At 35.2% G+C, this 23,813-nt stretch overlaps 2 pseudogenes; one reads left to right on the top strand and one right to left on the bottom strand.

Annotated features, from left to right (window-relative positions):
- Positions 1 to 6,362: 6,362 nt before the first annotated feature.
- Positions 6,363 to 12,951, bottom strand: LOC145604945 (uncharacterized; annotated as a pseudogene).
- Positions 12,952 to 18,988: 6,037 nt separating this feature from the next.
- On the top strand, positions 18,989 to 19,080 carry LOC145606447 (small nucleolar RNA R71; annotated as a pseudogene).
- Positions 19,081 to 23,813: the final 4,733 nt, after the last annotated feature.

The raw sequence follows: 23,813 nt of genomic DNA, 5'->3' as shown, positions 1-23,813 counted from the left end.
ATGTATGATATACTCTATTTTGTGTTAAATTAATTTGTGGTGAGTTATTAAATTATGAAAGTGTTCGACACAAAAAATTAGAAACATATTTTACTTGTAATAATTTTCTGGATAATTTGATCAAAACTCGTTGGGATTGAAATGTAAATTTAGTTTATTGTGGGAATTTTTTTTTCTAATGAATGTTCATTTTCGTTTTGAATTTAATTTGTAAAAAATAACATATGATCATTCATAAAATGAATAATGTTCATATACTTATTGTTGATTCAAAAATGAGATTAATGAATGTTTAATAATTTAAAATTGATTGTCAAATAATCATTCAAATGTTCATATTAAAAAAACGTAATGTTCATTTATTCCTAATAATATGTTTATTTTGAACATATGTACTCCCTCCGTCCCAATATATAGTTCCTGTTTGTATTTTTTCACGCTATTTAAGAAATGGGAGGAAAAGGTGGATGAAGTATATTAAAAGTGGAAAAAGCTAGACAAAAGTACAAGACAGGTGAATAATTTAAGGAGAAAAAGTGAAAAATACAATTATAGAAAAAAGTTAGAGAGAAAAAGTGGAAAAAAGTACAAGGCAAGTGGATAATTTAAGAGTGAATTAGGAAGTTCAATGAATAAAGTTATAAAAAACGAGGGTATAATGATTTTTACATACTATCCAAAAATAAAAACAGGAACATCATTTTAGGTCTCCAAAATAGGAAAACAGGAACTATAATATGGGACGGAGGGAGTACTAATATTTGCAAAACCATAACATTGCGTACTTGTAGACAACCCTTATATAAGGTATTTACTATGGACTTGTTGAGTGTGTGTATCTAATACCCAAATCAAAAATGGATTTGTAAAATGAAGAAAAATAATATAAGTATATAATTGTACATAATCATACCTCTTTATGTTCATTTATATGTTATTGAATGTTCTATGCCATATTTTATCACTTTTATATTATTAAAATTTAGACACTTATTTTTTTTCCAATAATAAACCATTTATCTTTATAATATATATTGGTTTTTTGGATATACAGGAAAATCAAATCAGGAAGCTGCAAATGGAATACACGCCTCAAGTAATGCTTTTTGAATGAAATGTATTGAAAAAAAATGAAGGGCAGCGAGAAGGTTGATAAATGAGTTAAAATATAAGCAATTTCTTTTTTCTTTAAATAGAATATTGTTTTAACATATTTGATGTATAAACAAGTTATATATTTTGTATGTCGTATTTCATACAATAGTAGTATTGTTTGCTAGATATTATTATAAAAATGTGAAAACAGATTATTTTTTTTTGTTGTGCAAACTATAGTAGAATGAACATGTTCAATATCCTCGTAAAAAAAAAATAAATAAAAAAATAAAAAGAGAACATGTTCATTATCATATCAGTACTAGTAATTCATTAAATTCTCAACACTATATCATCTCTTTAACTATATGTTTATGACCATATCATTAAATGTTCATGAACAATATAATAACATAAAAAAAGTATTCTCTACTACCATGATCATTTAAACAGTTCACAATGATCACAATAAGTTATGCTTGTATATCTTAAATCCCTAGAGTAAAATGGGTAAAGTAGACTAGTAGAGATATACTTATACTCTATATAAAATCATCAGTAACATATTAAAACTCCATCCTTCCATAGTACACATATATGCTTACTAACTTTTCAAAAAATTAATAAATTTTATTATATGTAAATGTTCATTTTCATATTGATAATTGTCCATTTTCATTATGATTCATGATCATTTCATATTGAACAAGTAAATGCATAATTTTAAATGAACATATACATATACTTAAATGCTCATTTTGATACTAAAACACCTATTATATCATGAAGTAGTTATTTTTTTCTATACATTTATATTGTAATAATGAACATTTGCGCATATACAAATGAACATTAAAATAATACATATTCATATTTCTATATATTCATTTGCACATATAGTTTTAAATATTTTTATAATTGACATATCTTAAATTCTTTATGTTATTGACTTTTAGATATGTAGTACTTATTTTTCAATAATATCCTTAAAAAATTGTTTGATTTATTGATCAAATAATTAAATTGTGACATGTTATCCGCAATAGGTTAATTTTAATGCTCCATAATTAAATGTTCAGTTATAAAATAATAAATGTTCATTTACAATCAATAAAAAAAATTGTTTATTTACAACCATTAAAAAATGTTCATTTTAAAAATATTATATGTTCAATTATAAATGTTTACCAACAATTTCCCCTGTTCGATTTTCTAGCCCGCTACGCCATCCCAAATTAACTCAAGCCGTCGTTCCTCCATGACAAACGATCCATGGTGGTGGTGATGGGATAGAATATCAACTCCTATATATTTCCCGCCGCTACTCCATATAATGGAAGATACATCTACCACCACCATAACCATGACTACTACAATTGTTGCCCAGAAGCACAACTGCTACTGCCATTAAATTTAATTTCAATGATCCGAGATTCCTTATCGAAATCGAGTGTTTTTAAGTGATTAGTCTTGTGATTTAACTGGATTTTATAAAACGGCGGTTACACAAACGAGGCGAGAATTATAATGTCGTTGGGGAAGGAGATAATGGCGGTGAGATCGCTGAAAATGGATTTCTCTAGAGTTAATAAAGACGGATACTGTATACTGTATAATTCGGAGGTAAGATGCGGTGAATGGTGATAGCTGCTATAATTTGGGATGGGAGGGGGAAGGGTGTGGGGAGATGTAGTGGGGAGAGGTATAGCATGATGCAGTGGGGAAGGGGTGTAGGGAGTTCTACCTACACTAAGGTGTAGGTAAAAATTTGTAGCCGTAGTACTCATCATGCGATCGGGCCAAGTTGCTTGGAGTAATCTCGCGGCCTAGATCTTTAACGTGAACGTGATTGGGCCTCTAACTTTAGCCCAATTCTTCTTCCTTGGTTGGTCTGTGTTAGTAACTTGGAATGTTGAACCTCCTCACGTATGACTCTAATATTTTTTTAGTGGCTAATAACCTCGGGAATTGTCATAATTCTGCAAATTCCTGCAAAATAATACCAACTCTACAAAAACACTAGAAAACGTATATTAGTAATAAAAATAGCTCCGCAGAGCTCAAATAAGCACAATTATGACCACGGGACGGGGAGTAAAAATACATATAAAATAGACTCATCAAACTCCCCCAAGCTAAACCTTTGCTTGTCCCTAAGCAAAGCAATGAATAAATAAATCAATATTTCACACCAAATACATTCAAACCAATAAATACGATTCAACGCAATTCCGATAAATATATTAAAGTCAATCACTCAAATCCATTCAATTACCAATCTTCCCTAACAATTGTCAAGTAGAGCAAACCACAAGAGCATATAGAATTCAAGACTAGTGCTCACACACTCAACTCTCATTTATGTGGCGAGTAAAAGATGTACTCGATCGCTCCCCAACCAACCCTTTAAATGTGAACAATGCCCTCCCAACTCACACACTCGTGTGTTTAAAAAGACATATACTCAACCTAGTAGTCGACTCGGAATATGTCAAATCATTATTTGCATTGTGGACTTCAGCACCCCTTTATCAGCCAATCTGTCCAGCAACCGCTCTAGGTTATAGCAGTCGTTGGTGTCATGGCCAATATCCTCATGGAAATGGCAGTACTTGTTTTTGTTCCGGTTTTTTGCCGGACCCTTCATAGCTGCAGGCTTCTCAATAGTCACCCGGTCTTTTATCTCCATGAGGATGGAGTAGCAGTCCTTGTTAAACTCGTACTTGGGGACATACGGTTTAAACTCTTTCTTTTTATTTTTGGACGGCTGATCAGAGTCCTCCGCCGCCCAAACTTCTTTTATTTTCTTTCTCTCTTCAGCTTTTTGAGCCGGCTGATCTTGCCGACTCCCTTTTTATTTGTCGGACTTCTTTGAGTCCGACTGCTTGCTGGTGGAGCGGAGTTCGGTCGCTTGTATATAAGCTTCCGCCTCCATCAGCGCCTCTTGAAGAGTGGCGATTCTCTTCCGGACGAGGTCAAACCTAAAAGTTGACCCGTCTTTTAGACCCTTGAAGAAGTCTGTATATGCAACATCGTCAGATAGTCCTTGGATCTGGATTCTCACCAGATTGAACCACCTGATATAAGAACGGAGCCCTTCCCTGTCTCCCTGTTGTACCGCGCCCAAGTCAAGACTTATCTTTTTCGCGGGTATATTCATGGAGAAGTTAGAGGCAAACAAGAACGTAAGTGTCCTGAAATTGTTTATGCACCCAGGCGGCAGGTTGCCGAACCACTGTTGGGCAATGCCCTTTAGTGTAGCTGGGAAGCATCTACACCATGCAGCATCATCCAACCCCTGTAAATACATAAGGTTGGTGTAGGCCATCAGGTGGTCTTCAGGGTTGGTGGTGCCGTCATAGACTCCAACCAAGACATTCTTAACCTTGGCCGACTGTGCCGCCTCAGTTATTTCCTTGGAGAACGCAGAAGGTTGTTCACCAAGTTTTAGCAGACGGAGCTGCCAGTCCAGTGGTTAGACTTGATATGCCGCCTGACCCCCGAAGAGGGCAGGTTGCTGATATGATTGGGCGAACAGCCTGTATGGTTGCTGGGGCACATACAGGACCGAGCCTATCATCTGAGGACCTGTATGGACGGACGGGCTGCCTGACAGGTTCTCCTGTATAGATTGGGAATACCTCATCGAGGTATTCTTGAAGCTGTCTGGCATAGTCGACGTTGAAACCGAGTCAGAAAGCTGCTTGTTTCTCTTTTGCTCAATGATAAGTCGAGCATCAGAGTAAGTCTTCTTGCTGCCATCCGGCTCAGTATACCGGATGGGCTTCCTCTTTCCCTGGTCCGGGAAGCGGAACTTGGACTAATCGATAAAAGGCCTGCCCCCCTCCTTTATATTGGGATGTGGAGTGGGCTGCCTGTCTTTCACGGACTTAGCCTTCTCAGAGTGGGAGGGCCTCTTTGCCGACTGACCCTTGTTAGGTCCAGCCATTTTCTTGGAGATCAGGTCCTTCATCTTCCCCTTAAAGCTCGTCATGAATTTCATGAACTCTTCTCGGGTGATGTGAGCAGTCTGTCCTGCCGCCTGGGGCTGGCCGGTTGACTTATTCGGACCCGCCTGATCAACGCCCCGTTCCCTGTTATCCTTGGAACGGATGCGTCTGGTTTTAAGAGATCCATCTTTGGCCGTAAATACTTCGACCTCTGGATGGGAATCTGTATCATGGGCCGAGTGGACCTTTGCTTCTGGACGTTTGTCCTCAGGAGGAGTTACAGTCTCTTGAGAAACCATCTTAGAGGTACTCTCCCCACAGACGGTGCCAAATGTTTTGGGGATTTTTATGTGTCCTGCGAGAAAGTTACGTCACCAAGATTGGGTCCTCGCTGGTTGTACCTGCAAACAAATGGAAGCTTCGGTTGTTCGGAGTTCTGCCTCCGACGATCAAGTTAGTATGTGTTCGGAGTAAAAAGCGAAAAGTAAAAGTAGATCTTCTCGAGTCCTGAGATCAGGTGTTTTCTCTGTTGTAAGAGAATTGATTGTGATGTAATAAATAAATGTGTCCCCAAAATAGGGTAAATCTCCCTATTTATAGGGTCATTGGTAAATGTGCCCTTACCTAGGTCATTCTGACCTAGATTTGGTGGGCTGCGCCGCTTTACGGCTTTCTTGGGAATTAGGCCCTGAAAGTCGTCATTCCCTGATGAGTATCTGTATGCCACGTGTCAAATCCAGGTGAGTCCATTTGGACTCCTTTTAGGATGACACATGTCACACTCTCATTGGGCCACGTGGCGGGGTAAAAATCCCCAAATCAAAACTCAAGATTAATTTCAATTGAACTTCTTTCACTTTTTTTTTAGATTTAATAAAAATATATCAGGTGAAACTTATTTCAAATTATTTAATCTCAAAAAAGTCAAAGTGTCTACATTTACAATTGTCAATAATAAGAAATATTTACAATTGTCAAAAATAAGAAACTTATTTTGTATGAACTTATCTAAACTTATGTGCCTCAAATAAGTCAAATGCTGTCTATATTCTTATTTGACAAAACTTGTCACTTCTAGCCTTCATCTTATAAGTAGATGGCAATTGTGGAAGCAAAAACAACTTGTCAACTAGTAGCTTGTAATAAAGGTAGGCAGTCAAAGCACTAGATGTTTATGTTACTAGTATTTGGTGAAGAAAAGTTGTTGGACTTGTACTTTGTAAAATGCAATAAAACCTATGAATATATGATTAATTGATTAAACACTACTCTACAACTACACATACTAGCATAACGATTGCAAGAGGAGTGAACCAATTTCATACTTTGAAAGCTGCTCGAACATTCATTATTGCAAACATTTCCAAGTATGAGAAGAGACAGTTCCGCAAAATTTCAGAATCCAGACATAATATGGATCCTTAGATGATACAAGGTACCAATGTACCAGTATTTACGGAAATGTCGATATTTACAGGTGGCTGTGAGGTATGTTACAAGTGTGGTACTATATACAGTTCAAGTTAATACATGATGTGGCATGGAGGGGCTAAAACTCGATGCCACTGTTCAGTTGTACAGAGAACGCAGGTCTGCCAACATTTGAGAGAGGAGTCTCAGCTTTCAGGACAATCCCAGTGCTTCCAACATTCCCGTTCCACTTAGACCTACCAAGCTGAAATTTTGCAGCAGAAAAAAGTGTAAATATATGAGCAAAAATAGACGATTTTACAAGACTGCATTAGAGAGAGAGTAATGTGTCCAGCCACAAGTCATCTTAATCTGAATTTACATTTGTAAATAAATTTAAAATGTAAACTTCCACATTCCATGCAAAACTTCACCTATAGCTAGATCTTGGGAAAACCCATAACTTACAATATGAAATAATGAATGTATAATTGGTAGTATAATTGTAATAAAAACAATTTCATACAAATATAATCAGAGAAGGTTTAATGTTCAAATATTCACATACTAACAGTGTATTATTTTCACCTTTTAAAAAAGTTTCAAATAAATTAGTTCATATAAGTTCCGAAAATTTAAAATCAATTCAGAAAACAGCAAAACAAGTTAAATTCAACATGGCTATCGCTGATAGCGAGTTAGTTCATCATAGTTATTCATAGGGACTACCTCTCCTAAAGCTTGTGATGAAGGTCTAACATTTCACATGTTGACGTAGATTCAGAATTTCAGATCTAGGGTTTTCAATGTAAACACCCCAGGACTGAAATAACTGAACCATATACATGTAAAAGGCAATCTCTCCCTATCTTGCCATTTATGCCCATGAAAGGTCAGAAAGGGATTTATGCCATTTTTGCGCAGAATGAAAGGTCAGAAAGGGATTTATGCCCATGCCCATACTCATGCCATGTCATGTCATGTCATGTCATCAAGGGTACATGACGATAGATGCCTTGTTCAGTAGCATATGAGCCTAATAGCTGAAGATGAAATTAGGGAAAAACTAAATGAAGCAATGATAGCCACATACTTCATGAAATATGAAAAGATCATCTTAGGACAGTTGCAGAACCTAGTACAAAATTACACTTATACCTATCAATCTCATATAGTCATTTAACCAGTTTATGCATTCACAAAAATATACTAGAAAATCCATGTGCACTCGGTACCATCACCAAAACTACAAGGATACAGATATTTAAAGGGTCTCAAGCTGAATTTCAAAATGCGACCAAGGAAAAAGAGCATTAAAATGAAAGCTATGCAGCAAAAGGCAAGAATTAAATAGATAAAGCAACAAAGGTCATTGTGCAACTTACAGATACAGATGCAAACGCAGACGAATATGTTGAGTACGAACACCCATAAATGAGATTCAACTTATCCTTGACTGAATGAACAAGTTCTGCCCGTACACCAGGATCACTTCCACCAAATGTAGGACATAGACTAACAAATAAAAATAAGAGGTATTTTAGTAGATATAATGAGAAATCCCATGATTTGAACCCTAAAGCTGTAGAAGTGAAAAAATACAACAGTGCCAATCTTCATGTCTAAAATCTGATATGACGCTATCCAGTAGCCATTGTGATAAGGAAACTGCCACAGCAACAGGATACAACTAATAACCTCTTCAATTTTCAAATATCTAAAGTTTAAAAGAAACTCTTAATCAGGAAATCCTCATGTCTAAAATTAATACCAGTAAACTACTCTTACATCTTAAATTCTTAATAGAATTATAAATAATACAAACTTTCATAATCAGAAACTACTTCCCTTTGCATGTTTGAGCTATCCAAGGCACTTGTTTACCACTCCTATTAGGTTTAAGCCCATAAACAAAAAATTAATCCACTATCAGATTATCGGAAAAGTGAAGCATTCTATCTTGTTTTAAATCCACCCTAAGCAGCACTACATCGACAAACCAAGCCTCGGTACATGAAGCTATAATCCTAGGATAGAGGTAGTACAGCATGAAAACCATAATCAGATTTCACTGGAATCCAGACAGGATCTGAAAATAATGAAAACACGAGGGAAAGTGTAAGGATACAAGGAAGTTCATACTTACTTAAATTGAATGGTTGGCCTCACCAAGAGACCGGAACGCTTCCAAGCCAAGTCTTGTGCAAAACCAAGTGTAAATGATCTATCAGGCAACTGTATCATTGGAGTAATTTGTGTTCCCCATTTATTCTGCAAACACCAATAAAATAAATTAGAAACCAGCTGAAGAGAACAGGATATTTAAAAAATAAATGGGGAAAAAGCAAAATAATGTTGAACAAGCCTCTAACCAACCTTGCAAGAGAAACTGAACCTCATTTCACCAGGGTATTGACCCTGAGCTTGAAGCAAACCCCCACAAATAGGAAGAAATGCACTAGTGGTTAGTCCCTCCCCTGCTACATAAGTAAGCTGCCCGTTTGGAAACTGTAGATCCATGAATGACTGCAAGGCAAAGCACATAAAGGAAAATTTTAGAGACTATTTAAAACAAACAGCATTACATAACACATTAACCATCCTTCATGTACAGAATTCATCCAATAGCAGGGACTGTAACAAAAGGAATCCTAATAACAAAATTTTCCGAGAAGACAAGATAAGCTTCATTACAACAAATGAATTAAGTAATAAACCATAGAATAAGATATCTTGATGGCACTCCAGTAATAAACCATATATCTAAGTCATCTTACAAGTACAAAATTAAGCACGGATTGTTATCACCAAATACCTTTAACCATATAGAGTATACAGTATACTGTTGGTTCATACACAATGTTTTGTGCAAACTAAAAAAATTATAGAGAAAAACCATTTCGCTCAACTTTAGGCATTGGTTCATAGTTTCCAGGTCCAATCTCATGATATTAATAAAATGAGGAGAAATATATTAATTTTATAAAATAAATAACCAGCAATTTTAACTACTGTTAATCAGCAAAAGGTCATGAAGAGATGATGCAAACTTGTTGTTATATTCAGAGACAAGTGATTTGTTCAGTACAAAAAATCTACTACCACTTCAATTTTTTCACCTAAGTTCTTTGAATGTGATCATTGCTCAATTTAAAAAAGCATCTCTAACTAAAATGACAACTAGTGGTGTTATGTACGCATTCTGTTGCACCATATCACTAAACTAACTAGAATACATTACTGCTTATAATAATATCTTCAAGTATCATTGGTTTTACCTTTCATGCTAATTGAGCTGCAATTTTCAAAACACTTGAATACAAAAATGAATAACAAAGTAACACGGAGCCTGTGAATCCTGTTAAGCTAGCAAGGGCAATCACTAAAAACAATCGCAGTACAAAAACTACTGCATTCCATTATTTTTCATACAATACTCAGTCCTCTCTTCCTTACTCTTGACATAAAAAGAAACCTCTTCTTTAACCATGTGCTGCCTTACAGGAGAAATAACAGATGCTTCAAAGTAAAATAACAACTTAACAAGGTAGATTAACTACAGCTTGAAGGAATTAAAACCCTTCAAAATAAAACAAATGTAACATCTCAATATCTCATATGAAATGCCTTCGAATTTATGCCAGAAGAGTTGAACTTACACAAGCCAAAGGATTGAGACAGATCATTGACATCAAAAGCCACCTTCTGTGCTTAGTCCATACTGCTGGACATAGGGAGTGCAAACCATTCTAAAAACAAATGCAACAAATAGGCAATTAAAATCCATCTGGAAAACTAAAAGAAACTTGTTACAGAGAAAACCTATAATCATACATATCTAGGTAAATTGGTGGTTGAAGGGTCAATTAAACACCTTTTCTTTCTAATACAAGTTTTAGGCTGCATATGTATGAACACCCCCCTCCCCCACCCCTCTTTTTTCAAGCAGAAGGCAACTTGCACCTGTAGTCTATTAATAGTGTAAGAAATCCATAGTTGATTAGAATTAATAAAGTTGAACCATGATTTCAAAAGCTCAAAAAGACCTCAAGTCAAGGCTTTAAAAGTGGGTTAGAGAGAGATGCATCAAAAGTTTTGCAAGAATGCTTATAAATCATTTAAGAATATATTTCATCCACTTTTAATTAATTAAACATTCTGAATCAAAGTAGGAAATAGAGATGAACTGAAGAAATGGATCAAAATCAGGTTAAATAGCTTGTTTTGGAGCACTGAGGCACATTGCCAAACCTCATGAAGCAGAGAGATTAGGATCACCATGCGACATACAAGATTGCTTTTTGAAGTGAGCAAAGAAAACCCAATTGTGATTTATAGATTATTATGACAGGGTAGTTTCATAGAAATAATGTATTCATATTCACCTTATCAACTATGTTTTATAAGTAAGACACAGACAAAGATCAGAACGCACCTTCCTATCATAACCATACCAAAGCAAGTGTTGCTTTGATAGATGAACTGGCAAAAGAAGTGTTGTATCACGAATAAAGAGAAGAGGTCCAAGCTGGACTAGAAACAAAGACGAATTCTGAGTTCCTGACGTAGAGCTACCACTTGATGCCTCAAGTCTCCATAGATCACCACGTGCAACAACAGAGCTTTGAACATCGCGGGTTCTACTGTCATAAGCAGATGTCACATTTACAGTCCCCTGTGTACACAAATAATAAGATGTTTCAGAGACAAGGTCAAGAACCAAGACAGAGCAACATATCTACCTTCTACGTATCATGTGTGCTTATACGAAATCATTGTAGCACAACTTATTTGTAAGTGTGTCAAAACTTATATAAATTGTGGCAAAACTTATATTTATTGCAGCAAAACTTATTTTGACTGAATTTATTTTCTTTAAACTTATTTGGTCTGAAATTATCAAACTTATCTTAACTAAATAAAAACATTCTTTCTAAATAAATAATAACATTTTCAACAGAATGGGGCCTAAAACAACAAACTGGATATCTTCCTAAAGATGGTCCAGGTCCAAAACATTCACAGAAACCCAAGCTATAGGCAATGGTAAATCGACAAATTTTTATGTTGAAAGGATTGGTAGGATAATACCTGTTGTTCTTTATTTTAAATGTCGGCAAACAATTGATAAGTGTAAGAATTTGACTAATAGAAAAAGGTAAAATTATCAAGGAAAAGCAAAAACAAACTCATCACTATACCAATATAAGATATGAAAAAGCAATATAACAGCCGCATAGCCTACTACATCAAAATGCCACATGAGAAAAAAAAATAGTGATTTATATCACTCTGAAGTCAGAAATCTGATTCTCTACCATCTAAACCTTAAACCAATCACTTTAGAACAAAGAATTATATCAGAATGCTTGGGCAAGCAAAGCAAACATTTCGCAAAGCTGCTACACTGAGCCTATACAGGTCACCTCAAGAGCTACCTTTAGTACTGTACCCTACCCCCGAACCAGCAGAGCAATATCATCATAAATTTGACATTAAAAACAATTTAACTACAAGTAGTACAAGTATTATATCAATGAAAAAATTAAGCTAAAATGAACTTCGTTCCACACCATCAAATTAAAACTATAGGTAAACAAAAACAATACTATATCACAGACAGTGTAGTATACCTGAGATTTACCGAAAAGACCGGCAATTTTAAGGTTAAACCCCGAAAGCTCTTCATCAGCAACTCCATCAACACCGGCTTCGGATTTCTCAGAAAACCTTAAATCCCCCCATTGTTCTGCCAATGAACCCAATTCCTCCCTAACCAATATACTCATATCACTCCTCTCCCCACCATTAACAGCATGATGAAGCTTCACCATACCCTTATCACTATCATTATGAATAAATGGCACGGGAATCGATCAAAAAAACTGCTGAACCAACCCATTAACACAAGCCCCAAAATCAGCCCCAGCTTGCCCTATCCTATTCCCAATATCAAAAATCCCAGTAATCCCAGAATTATCAATTGCAAGCCCAAAATCCCTGGGCACAAAATTCTGGGTAGGAAACTCGAATTCGACATCGAAGAGCTTAGTACTGGGAGGATTAGGCCACGCAAATGAAGGCGGCGCAATATGCGATTGAATCAACCCAGTAAAACCTTGTGCTAGCTTATCAGCCAAGTCTTGGCCGTGTCGCTGCACCTCTTCCCAAGCTTCAAACGACCTCTCCACCGACATTCGCCGCCGAATTCAATCCTCTTCTTCCTCTCTCCACCCCAGAAAAATTAATCACAACCAACAAAATATTACGAATTGAACATTCAAAACGATGAAGAATCGAAATGAAATTCGATAATCTGAGGTGAAATGGGGAAGTTAGGGTTTATATTGGGGGGAGTTTGGGGGAAGAAGAAGGAGAAGATAAGAGTGAGAAAGGAGTGATGGGCGGAGGGCGAAAAAAGTCGGCGAGAGAGAAGGGGAGGAGAGCGCGGTTAAAGCGGTGTTGACACGTTTTTAGGAAGAAATTATTTTTTGTGGATTGAGAAACTAATTTTGGAAAATATAAATAAATAAAAATAAAAAATAAAAAATAAAATTTATTTGTGTTTGTGTTTAAGGTTAGGGAACATGATTGGAGTTTTTTTTTTTTTTTTTTTTTTTTTTGAGATGGAAATTAACGGATAATGATGGGATGTTAAAAAAAAATGTGGGATTGATTTAAATTTAGATAGGTTGTGAACTTGTGAGGTGTTTGTAGGCGAATTGATTTGTTTTTGAACAATTAAAGTATTTTTAAGATTAAGTTAAATTGGATAATGGATAAGCACGGGACTAATGTGTTGTACTAGTATTTAAATTTAGATATGTTATGAGGTGTTTTTAGGCGAATTGATGTGTTTTTGTACTGTTTTTTGTATTTTTAGGACCAAGTTAAATTGGATAATGGATAAGTACGGGATTCGTGTGTTGTAATTGGACTATTTGTTTTAAAAATGTGGTTTTTTTTTGATAATTTTACAAGGAGTTTTTTAAACCTATAAATTCAAATTTAGTGGAAAATTTGAACTAAAAAAAAGTAATGTCATCAAATATATATACTTTTAAAAGAAACTAGTTGTTGGTGTGCGCGCCACGCGCGCGCACCCCCTTCCTCCCCCCCCCCCCCCCCCCCCCAATTTTGCAAAAGGTAATTAGTGAAAAACATTTTTAATGTATTGTTTATGAATTTTTTAATAAGCCGATTAGCATATATCCAATTATAAATTAAACAATCAACCAATGAGTAATGTTACTTAACCATCAGCCGCAAATATTTTCCGATTTGTAGGAATTCAAGCTTTTCTTAAAAATGAAGCTCCAAGGAGTTAATTGTGGCAAAAAATTATCATTTTAATTTGAATTCCCAATTAACTATATTAGCATAATAATTTTTTTTTTTTTGACGAAAGAATGAAATTACTCATAGCTTCATACATGCAAATCACATTTGAAAAACATGGTCAGTACATTAGCTTGTATGCATTTGATTTACATTTTGCATAGACATTGAGAATGAAACTATTTTACAAAGAGAAGTTGCACAGGCTGCCCATATATACAACATATTCAATGTAAATGCAATGCCTAAGACAGTTGGACATCAAGACCAATTCATGTGATGGCAAATTGTAATGCAAAAAATAAATTAGGGCATCAATTAATGATATAGAAAATAGACTTATTTTCATAGTTTCCATGCTTGACTATGCCTAATTGAAGTATCCATTGACAGTTATATCTACCAAAATCTCCACTAATAGCCAAGAAACCTGTTGCCTACTCTTCTGATAAAACGGCTCGTGTCGTTATCAACTTATCATCAACCTTTGAAAAATTGAGAGAAGTTATTCTCCACCATCGAAGAGACATAATGCAAGATGAAGTACCATTCTAGAGAAAAATAACTCTACATTACATCCTCTTTCCTTGACGATGCAAGATAAAGTAGCCAAAGCAAATGCTATGTTTACAAAAGGGCATTTCTCCCCCAAAAAATCAAACATTCGTCGGCCAGAACTGATATATTACATGGGAACTTTGAATCACTTTACGCACTGTATACAAATTAAGACAAAATGGAAGGATGCATTAATATTTCTAATCTCAGTTACCATTAGCACCTTTGATTTTAAACCAACAAAGGACTTCTTGAAGTGAATATAGAAGCAAGAAGATTAAAGGCAAAATATTCATTACTGCAATGAAAACTTAGTAATCGTTATACAATCATAATTCATGTAATCAGGGTTGTCACAAAGGCCAAGTTTTGAAAGAACAAAGCAATAGGACTCCAAGTCAGTTCTCCTCAGATATTTCAACAGCTTCATCCTTTTGATGCACCTTTGCTTGCAATCCTCGACGAGAGTGCTTATCTTAGAGCAAAATAATAACGTAATTGTTAGCTACCAAACAATTCACATAAAGTGAAAAACATTATGTCATTTCTTTACAGTCACTGCCCTAGACATAAAATTTTCATACACGAAAGCCAAAGAATCAGACATAATGCTAAGGTATAGACCACACTCGCACACCAAACTGCTACCCTAGACATAAATTTTCATACAAGAATTGAAGTTTGTGTACACTAAACAAACAGCATAAGAACTTTGTGGAAAATTACTGGATGAATTAGTGGCACAAGTTTTGGCTTCCATCCAAAAGGCAATAATGCCGGGCAACATTCCTTCTTGTTGCCACATAAAACCCAAATCCTAACTTTTTTTTGCCACATAAGACCATACTATTCCTTCAGCAACTCGCCATTCACCCAAATTAAATACATAAGTAAAAGACACCGAATCTAAAATTGTATGTTTATTTGACTGATCGATAGATTAATTCATACAAAAGAGAGAAATTTAGATCTCTCCTCTGTGATATCAATAGCACAATCTTCTACTTTCAGATACGAAACAAAGTTAAATGAAATTCTAATTTCTATTACACTCCAGTTTGGCAATAATACCTTTTACCATCAACCCCAACAAAAGAAACAATAGAAATCCCAGAACTATCTTTATGCAAAGTACTCACCTAGCAAACCGATTTCATGAAACAAAAGGGCCCAAAAACGTCCGTCACATAATGCTTTTACTTAAACATCCATCAAAGGTAATAAAGTAGGAGTGACTAAGCATGATCAAGCATCAACTATGTAACAACAACTATCCCACTAGTTTTAGAAACACATCTAAAATAAAGATCCTTTAAAAGAAATAATAAAGAGAAAATTACGAATATGACAATGGCTACAAGTTTAGCGTTCGAATATGTAGATGTTCCTATCTCCCTGCCTCCCCCTCTTTCTCTTATCTCCCATGTATCACAAGGTTGGGAAATTTTTTTCTACTTGCTTGCAATACTAAACTTTATAAAAAGTCTTTGTAATAATAAAGAGAAAATTACGAATATGACACTTCTTTTTTTTTCTTTTTTTTTTTTTTTTTTGAGTAACCTTCAATTAGAATACTTGCATATTGAAACAATTTTTTTCTTTTGCTCCTTTTTTTCTTTTTATCTCACATTGAAAATTTTTCAACTATGAACAACAATTTTCATTTTTTTCCAATTAACATACAAGAACAAATAACTTATCATATCCACCCAAATTGTGCAAATTATGTGCACACTATAACTCCCTCACCTCACTAACTAGTAGCTCCCCTAAGCTAAGCTTGGGACTAGTAACCAATGGGGAAAAATTAAGCTCGTAATGTGGCTAAATAAACAATAAAAGGTTAAGGAAACAACATGGGTAGCAAGAAGGGAACAAATGTATCTAATATCATCTGAAGGCTACCTAAAAGAACAAATGCCTTCGTCCTCCTCAATGTGCATAATAATGAGTCATACAAACATTACTCAAAGTTAAAAACCAATACTCAACTTCATTGACATACCAGGAACTAACACACATTCCTCAACAATCAACTAGTCAAGCACTATATTCACAAGTAGTTGGGCAAAATTGACGCATATTAAGGTTTCAAGGCAATCAAACATACAATCATGATCAACTAATCCACAATATTTATCATCAATACCCAAGAATCGAAACAATTCCGAAAAATTTTAATCAAGGGGCACAGGGAAGCATGATTCATAATTCATTAGAATGTATTTTTGGATTTTTTTATTTTTTGAAAGCAATAAATCTAACCTAGGAAAAAAATAAAATCTAGACTAATAAAGAAATAAAAAAACTAGACTAAGAAAGCAATAAAACTAAACTAAGCACAACAAAGAAAATAAAAAGAGAAGGGAAAGAAAGAGTGCCTATATATGTACAAGAAATCCCCCCCAAGCTAAATCAAACAATGTTCCCATTGGCTTAAAGGGAAGTTAGTAACCCAAGTGACTACCCCACATCATCAAACCCGTAACCACCACCATCCCAAGCATTGCAATGCATCACCTTAGTACAATTTTGAGCAAGAAAGGAACAAAGTGTTAGTAGGAAGAGAGGCAAAAACAAGTCAGGTTCACTATTTTGCTCATAAATTTTTTATGCAAATGATAATTCAATGGTTCTAATTTCATTGGAAAGTAGACTTGAAGAGCTTTCCAACGATTGGTCACACGCAAAGTTTCGTTAAGAAACGCAAAAGTTATGGCGTTTTGAAGTTGGCCATATTTGCTGACGCGCTCTCGCGCCCGACCGGGCCCGTCTCCAAGGTACGATCAGGTGGTTTCTTGATACTCGTTGCACGAGATTCCTTTTTGGCCTTGATTTTCTTCGTATTTTTGCTTGATTGAGCAAATGCCACCCGATCGGGTGGGACTTTCAGTACAGGCTCGATTTTCGCAACTTGCTCATTTTTCTCCACTTGTTCATCTTCAACCCCAAGCCCTACACAATTTAGAGCTCTTTCTATAGCATCCACTTCATCTTTCCATGTAGTAGTTTTTCCTGCGGAAGATGTAACACAAAATACCGCCTCCAAGGGATCTCTAACGAGAGCTTGGGGCTTATTAGAAAAATTATTTATATCAACCACACCAACACTATAACACTTTTCCTCTAAGATGGGGCTTTTAGGGACATTATTTAGATTAAAAGTAATATTATCATCCCCTACACATAATGTAAGAAAATAATTGGAATTTGTAAATCTTTCTCAATATCAACAATAACAAAATCAACACGTATATAAAATTTACCTACTCTAACAAGAACATCCTCTAAAACACCTAAAGGGTATTTAACAGAACAATCGGCCATTTGTAGAGTAATATTGGTAGCTTTTAATTTACCCATAATTAATTTAGAGTTCACAGATAATGGAAAAACACGTACGCTAGCACCCAAATCACATAAAGCTTTATCAATTATCACATTACCAATATGACAAGGAATAGAAAAACTACCCAGATCTTTTAGTTTAGGTGGAGATTTATTTTGTAATATACCACTACATTCTGCAGTAAAAGCAACTGTCTTTACCTCACTAATAGATCTTTTTCTAGTCAAAATTTTTTTTATAAATTTAGAATATGCTGGAACTTGAGTAATTAATTCTGTGAAAGGAATTGTTACCTGCAAAGTTTTGACAACCTCTAGAAACTTACCAAATTGCTTATCCAACTTACTCTTTAAATGTCTATTAGGGAATGGAATCTTGATAGCAGGACTCTGCACATCTCCGATCTTATCTTGAGTTGTACCCTGCAATTTATTATCAGAAGAGTTAGTTTTAACCTGGGGCCCTGCAGGGCTAGTAACAACAAGGCCCATCGTATTTTGAACCACTTCTCAGGGTAATTGCATTCACGTGATCTGTAGGTTGTACTGGCTGCGATGGTAGGGCTCCCTGCTGGCAAGTTTGTAGAGTAGAGGAAAGTTGCGCAATTTGATTATCTATGATTTTATTATGTGCTAGGATCGAATCAATTTGCGCATCCCTACTCTGCATCTGCTTTTGCATATTGGCTAACATAGTTTTGATTTCTGATAGGCCAGAATCAGAAGGAGAAGTAACAACCTGTTGTGGTCTCTGATGTGGAGGTTGGTTACCTCTGCTGTGGTTGTTGTACCTGTGGTGGGGGGTTAAGCACATCGTAATATTGTACGACATATTTTGGTTATTTTTCAACCCTGCATTGTATGTGTTAGAGTATGGACTAATTTGCTTATAGGTTTGAAAAGCATTAATCTTCTCAAGTGAATTCCTACAGTCCTGCGCCCAATGACCTGCAAGACCACAATTTTCACAGAATATTGTAGTGTTAGTACCAACAGCAGAAACATTAGCTACGGAAGATGGAATAGCAGTACTAATACTATCTAATTTATGGAAAATAGAGGTTAACTGAGCTTGCACAAAGGATATGGAATCGACATTATGTTTCCCTTTGTCTGCAAATCCTCTAGGATTCCCATATTGGGAATTATGAATTGCAATCTCTTCAATAACTATGCCTGCTACATCCTCTTGAAGATTCATAAATCTTCCATAAGCTGCTGAGTCTAGGATTGATCTGGATGAATTTCCAAGCCCGTTGTAGAAGGCTTGGATTATCTGCCACTGTGCTAGCCCATGATGGGGATATTCTCTCTGCAAATCCTTAAATCTTTCCCAAGCTTCATATAAACTTTCATCCACTTCTTGGGAAAATTTTTGGATCGAACTCCTTAACAAAGCTGTCCTCTCTGCAGGGTAATATTTATTATAGAAATTCATAGCAAGAGAATTCCAGTCACTAATACCAAGGGCAGTCCTATTCAATCAATTATACCATAATTTAGCTTTACCACATAAAGAATAAGGAAAAAGAATCTCCCTGATTTGGTCCTGCGTGACCCCAGCTTGTCTAATAGTGTTACAATATTGGCAAAAATCCAGAATATAAAGATTTGGATCTTCACCCTTAGCTCCGCTGAATTGCTTCCTTTCGATTATAGTAATAAACTGGGGTCTAATATCGAATTGTACTCCCTCGAGATTTGGTGTAGGAGCTAGGTGTGGAAAATCACCCAGGGATGGCTGCGAATAATCACTGAACTTGCGGGGTGGAGGTGGTGGTGGATGCACCATCTCTGATTCTGGTTCTGAAGAAACTTCTGTGTCACTAGAATCAGATGGAGGGTCTCTAGGAATATCACTCCCGAAACCTGCCAGTATTCGCTTGTAAAAATTCTTTTGTCTATGAAAAGAGCGCTCGATCTTAGGATCGAATGGGATGTAACCTGATCTAGAACACCTGGGCATAAACAAAGAACTAAACAACAAATATGAGAACTGTCCCAAAGAACTTACGTTCTCTGAGACGAAGGGAAATAATCTAGACTACAAATTAATCAGAAATAAAAAATAAAAAAAAAATCGTTTCCCCGGCAACGGCGCTAAATTTTGACAGGCTAAAGTCGTATCATCTAATCAAAAGTAATTCCTAAAACCACTAATTATAATAGATAGGGAAGTAGGGTCGAATCCACAGGAAAACAATGTTCTTTTATTCGTAATAAATTATTATAATCTAAATTATCAAGAAACGAGTATTTTTGTGAAAAATATACTACAATAATAATTACACTAAGGGAAATAAGAAATAATAAAAAGACCTAGGGTCATAGGTTCACCAATAAATAATACTCCGGGATAAACATAGCAATCAATTATCAATGCTTAAATTAACCAGATTATAAAGGGCTTTCGCTACGTATTATAATCACAGAATTAACTTAGCGATATTAAATCGCATCTCTCGAATCTCGATTTAACCATTTATAAATTAACCTGCCTATTGAAACTAAGCTTTAATATCAACTCTCATTTGTCGAATCTCGAATCAATATTGCGTAACTCATACAATTAAACCTGCGCAAATCTAATTGCATAGCATTATAACAATCAATAGGAAATTAACCCAAAACATTAACAATCAATAATAATAAATCATCCCTTCATATTGTTCATGGATCCCCAAGAACCCTAGAAATAAACTACTCATGCATAATTAAAACTAAACTAATCAAAGTAATTAAATTAAACATAATTAAAACAATAATATTAAAACTAAAACAAAACAATAATAATTAATAATAAAGCAAAATATTGAAGACTTAAACGAATGAAAACTAAAAAGAAATAAACTAATGGAAACTAAACTAAAGCATAAAAGAATGAAAACCAAGGAAATAGTTCCGTAAAACTGTAACTAAGACAAGAGCAGTACAATAATCAGCTAACCTCCTAAGCTAAACTTAGTCCTCAAATATATATAGTTGCGTGAATTGGAATAAGGCCAATAAAAGTCGGAAACCGACATTAAGTTGAACAGCTGGAGTAAGGCCCAAGGATAAAGGCGTGTCCAGCTGTAGTACTCTTCATCCGATCGGGCCCAGTTGGTTGGAGTAAACTCGCGGCCTAGATCTTTAGCGTGAACGTGATTGGGCCTCTAACTTTAGCCCAATTCTTCTTCCTTGGTTGGTTTGTGTTAGTAACTTGGAATCTTGAACCTCCTCACGTATGACTCTAATACCTTTGTAGTGGCTAATAACCTCGGGAATTGTCATAATTCTGCAAATTTCTGCAAAATAATACCAACTCTACAAAAAATTAGAAAACGTATATTAGTAATAAAATTAGCTCCGCAGAGCTCAAATAAGCACAATTATGAACACGAGACGGGGAATAAAAATACATATAAAATAAACTCATCAAACTCCCCCAAGCTAAACCTTTGCTTGTCCCTATAAAAAGCAATGAATAAATAAATCAATATTTCACCCCAAATACATTCAAACCAATAAATACGATTCAAGGCAATTCCGATAAATATATTAAAGTCAATCACTCAAATCCATTCAATTACCAATCTTCCCTAACAATTTTCAAGTAGAGCAAGCCACAAGAGCATATAAAATTCAAGACTAGTGCTCACACACTCAACTCTCATTTATGTGGCGAGTAAAAGATGTACTCGATTGCTCCCCAACCAACCCTTTAAATGTGAACAATGCCCTCCCAACTCACACACTCGTGTGTTTAAAAAGACATACACTCCACCTAGTAGTCGACTCAGGAATATGTCAAATCATTCTTTGCATTGATAAACAACTAATTTCACATTCATACAACTCTATGCACAAAGGTCGGAAGGTCTTCAAAGCTTGTAATGTAAGGCTTGGGTAAAGGGTAGGATAAAATTTGGGAAAAGTGAGAGTAAAGCCATGCTTAAGGGAGCCAAATCTTAACAAATAAAACCAAGGTCAAAAATAAATAATGACCATAAATCTCCAACTCAACTCTACAAAAATTTACCAAACAACCAATCCAATATTAACAATATTTTCAACACTTACAATAAATCACTCATACAAATATGATATTATGGAACTTGAGTGAACAAACAAAATTTGAATTTTTTTTTTTTTTTTTTTTCCTTTTGAACTTCTTTTTTTTTTCTTTTTTTTTTTTTGAGTAACCTTCAATTAGAACACTTGCATATTGAAACAATTTTTTTCTTTTGCTCCTTTTTTTCTTTTTATCTCACATTGAAATTTTTTCAACTATGAACAACAATTTTCATTTTTTTCCAATTAACATACAAGAACAAATAACTTATCATATCCACCCAAATTGTGCAAATTATGTGCACACTATAACTCCCTCACCTCACTAACTAGTAGCTCCCCCAAGCTAAGCTTGGGACTAGTAACCAATGGGGAAAAATTAAGCTCGTAATGTGGCTAAATAAACAATAAAAGGTTAAGGAAACAACATGGGTAGCAAGAAGGGAACAAATGTATCTAATATCATCTGAAGGCTACCTAAAAGAACAAATGCCTTCGTCCTCCTCAATGTGCCTAATAATGAGTCATACAAACATTACTCAAAGTTAAAAACCAATACTCAACTTCATTGACATACCAGGAACTAACACACATTCCTCAACAATCAACTAGTCAAGCACTATATTCACAAGTAGTTGGACAAAATTGACGCATATTAAGGTTTCAAGGCAATCAAACATACAATCATGATCAACTAATCCACAATATTTATCATCAATACCCAAGAATCGAAACAATTCCGAAAAATTTTAATCAAGGGGCACAGGGAAGCATGATTCATAATTCATTGGAATGTATTTTTGGATTTTTTTATATTTTGAAAGCAATAAATCTAACCTAGGAAAAAAAATAAAATCTAGACTAATAAAGAAATAAAAAAACTAGACTAAGAAAGCAATAAAACTAAACTAAGCACAACAAAGAAAATAAAAAGAGAAGGGAAAGAAAGAGTGCCTATATATGTACAAGAAATCCCCCCCCCCCAAGCTAAATCAAACAATGTTCCCATTGGCTTAAAGGGAAGTTAGTAACCCAAGTGACTACCCCACATCATCAAACCCGTAACCACCACCATCCCAAGCATTGCAATGCATCACCTTAGTACAATTTTGAGCAAGAAAGGAACAAAGTGTTAGTAGGAAGAGAGGCAAAAACAAGTCAGGTTCACTATTTTGCTCATAAATTTTTTATGCAAATGATAATTCAATGGTTCTAATTTCATTGGAAAGTAGACTTGAAGAGCTTTCCAACGATTGGTCACACGCAAAGTTTCGTTAAGAAACGCAAAAGTTATGGCGTTTTGAAGTTGGCCATATTTGCTGACGCGCTCTCGCGCCCGACTGGGCCCGTCTCCAAGGTACGATCAGGTGGTTTCTTGATACTCGTTGCACGAGATTCCTTTTTGGCCTTGATTTTCTTCGTATTTTTGCTTGATTGAGCAAATGCCACCCGATCGGGTGGGACTTTCAGTACAGGCTCGATTTTCGCAACTTGCTCATTTTTCTCCACTTGTTCATCTTCAACCCCAAGCCCTACACAATTTAGAGCTCTTTCTATAGCATCCACTTCATCTTTTCATGTAGTAGTTTTTCCTGCGGAAGATGTAACACAAAATACCGCCTCCAAGGGATCTCTAACGAGAGCTTGGGGCTTATTAGAAAAATTATTTATATCAACCACACCAACACTATAACACTTTTCCTCTAAGATGGGGCTTTTAGGGACATTATTTAGATTAAAAGTAATATTATCATCCCCTACACATAATGTAAGAAAATAATTGGAATTTGTAAATCTTTCTCAATATCAACAATAACAAAATCAACACGTATATAAAATTTACCTACTCTAACAAGAACATCCTCTAAAACACCTAAAGGGTATTTAACAGAACGATCGGCCATTTGTAGAGTAATATTGGTAGCTTTTAATTTACCCATAATTAATTTAGAGTTCACAGATAATGGAAAAACACGTACACTAGCACCCAAATCACATAAAGCTTTATCAATTATCACATTACCAATATGACAAGGAATAGAAAAACTACCCAGATCTTTT

The sequence above is a fragment of the Chenopodium album genome, chromosome 22, assembly GCF_948465745.1.
Source record: "Chenopodium album chromosome 22, dcCheAlbu1.1, whole genome shotgun sequence".
NCBI classification, from domain to species: Eukaryota; Viridiplantae; Streptophyta; class Magnoliopsida; order Caryophyllales; family Amaranthaceae; genus Chenopodium; species Chenopodium album.
The sequence above is the reverse complement of the archived record's forward strand: the minus strand, read 5'-3'. Positions and strand labels throughout refer to the sequence as shown.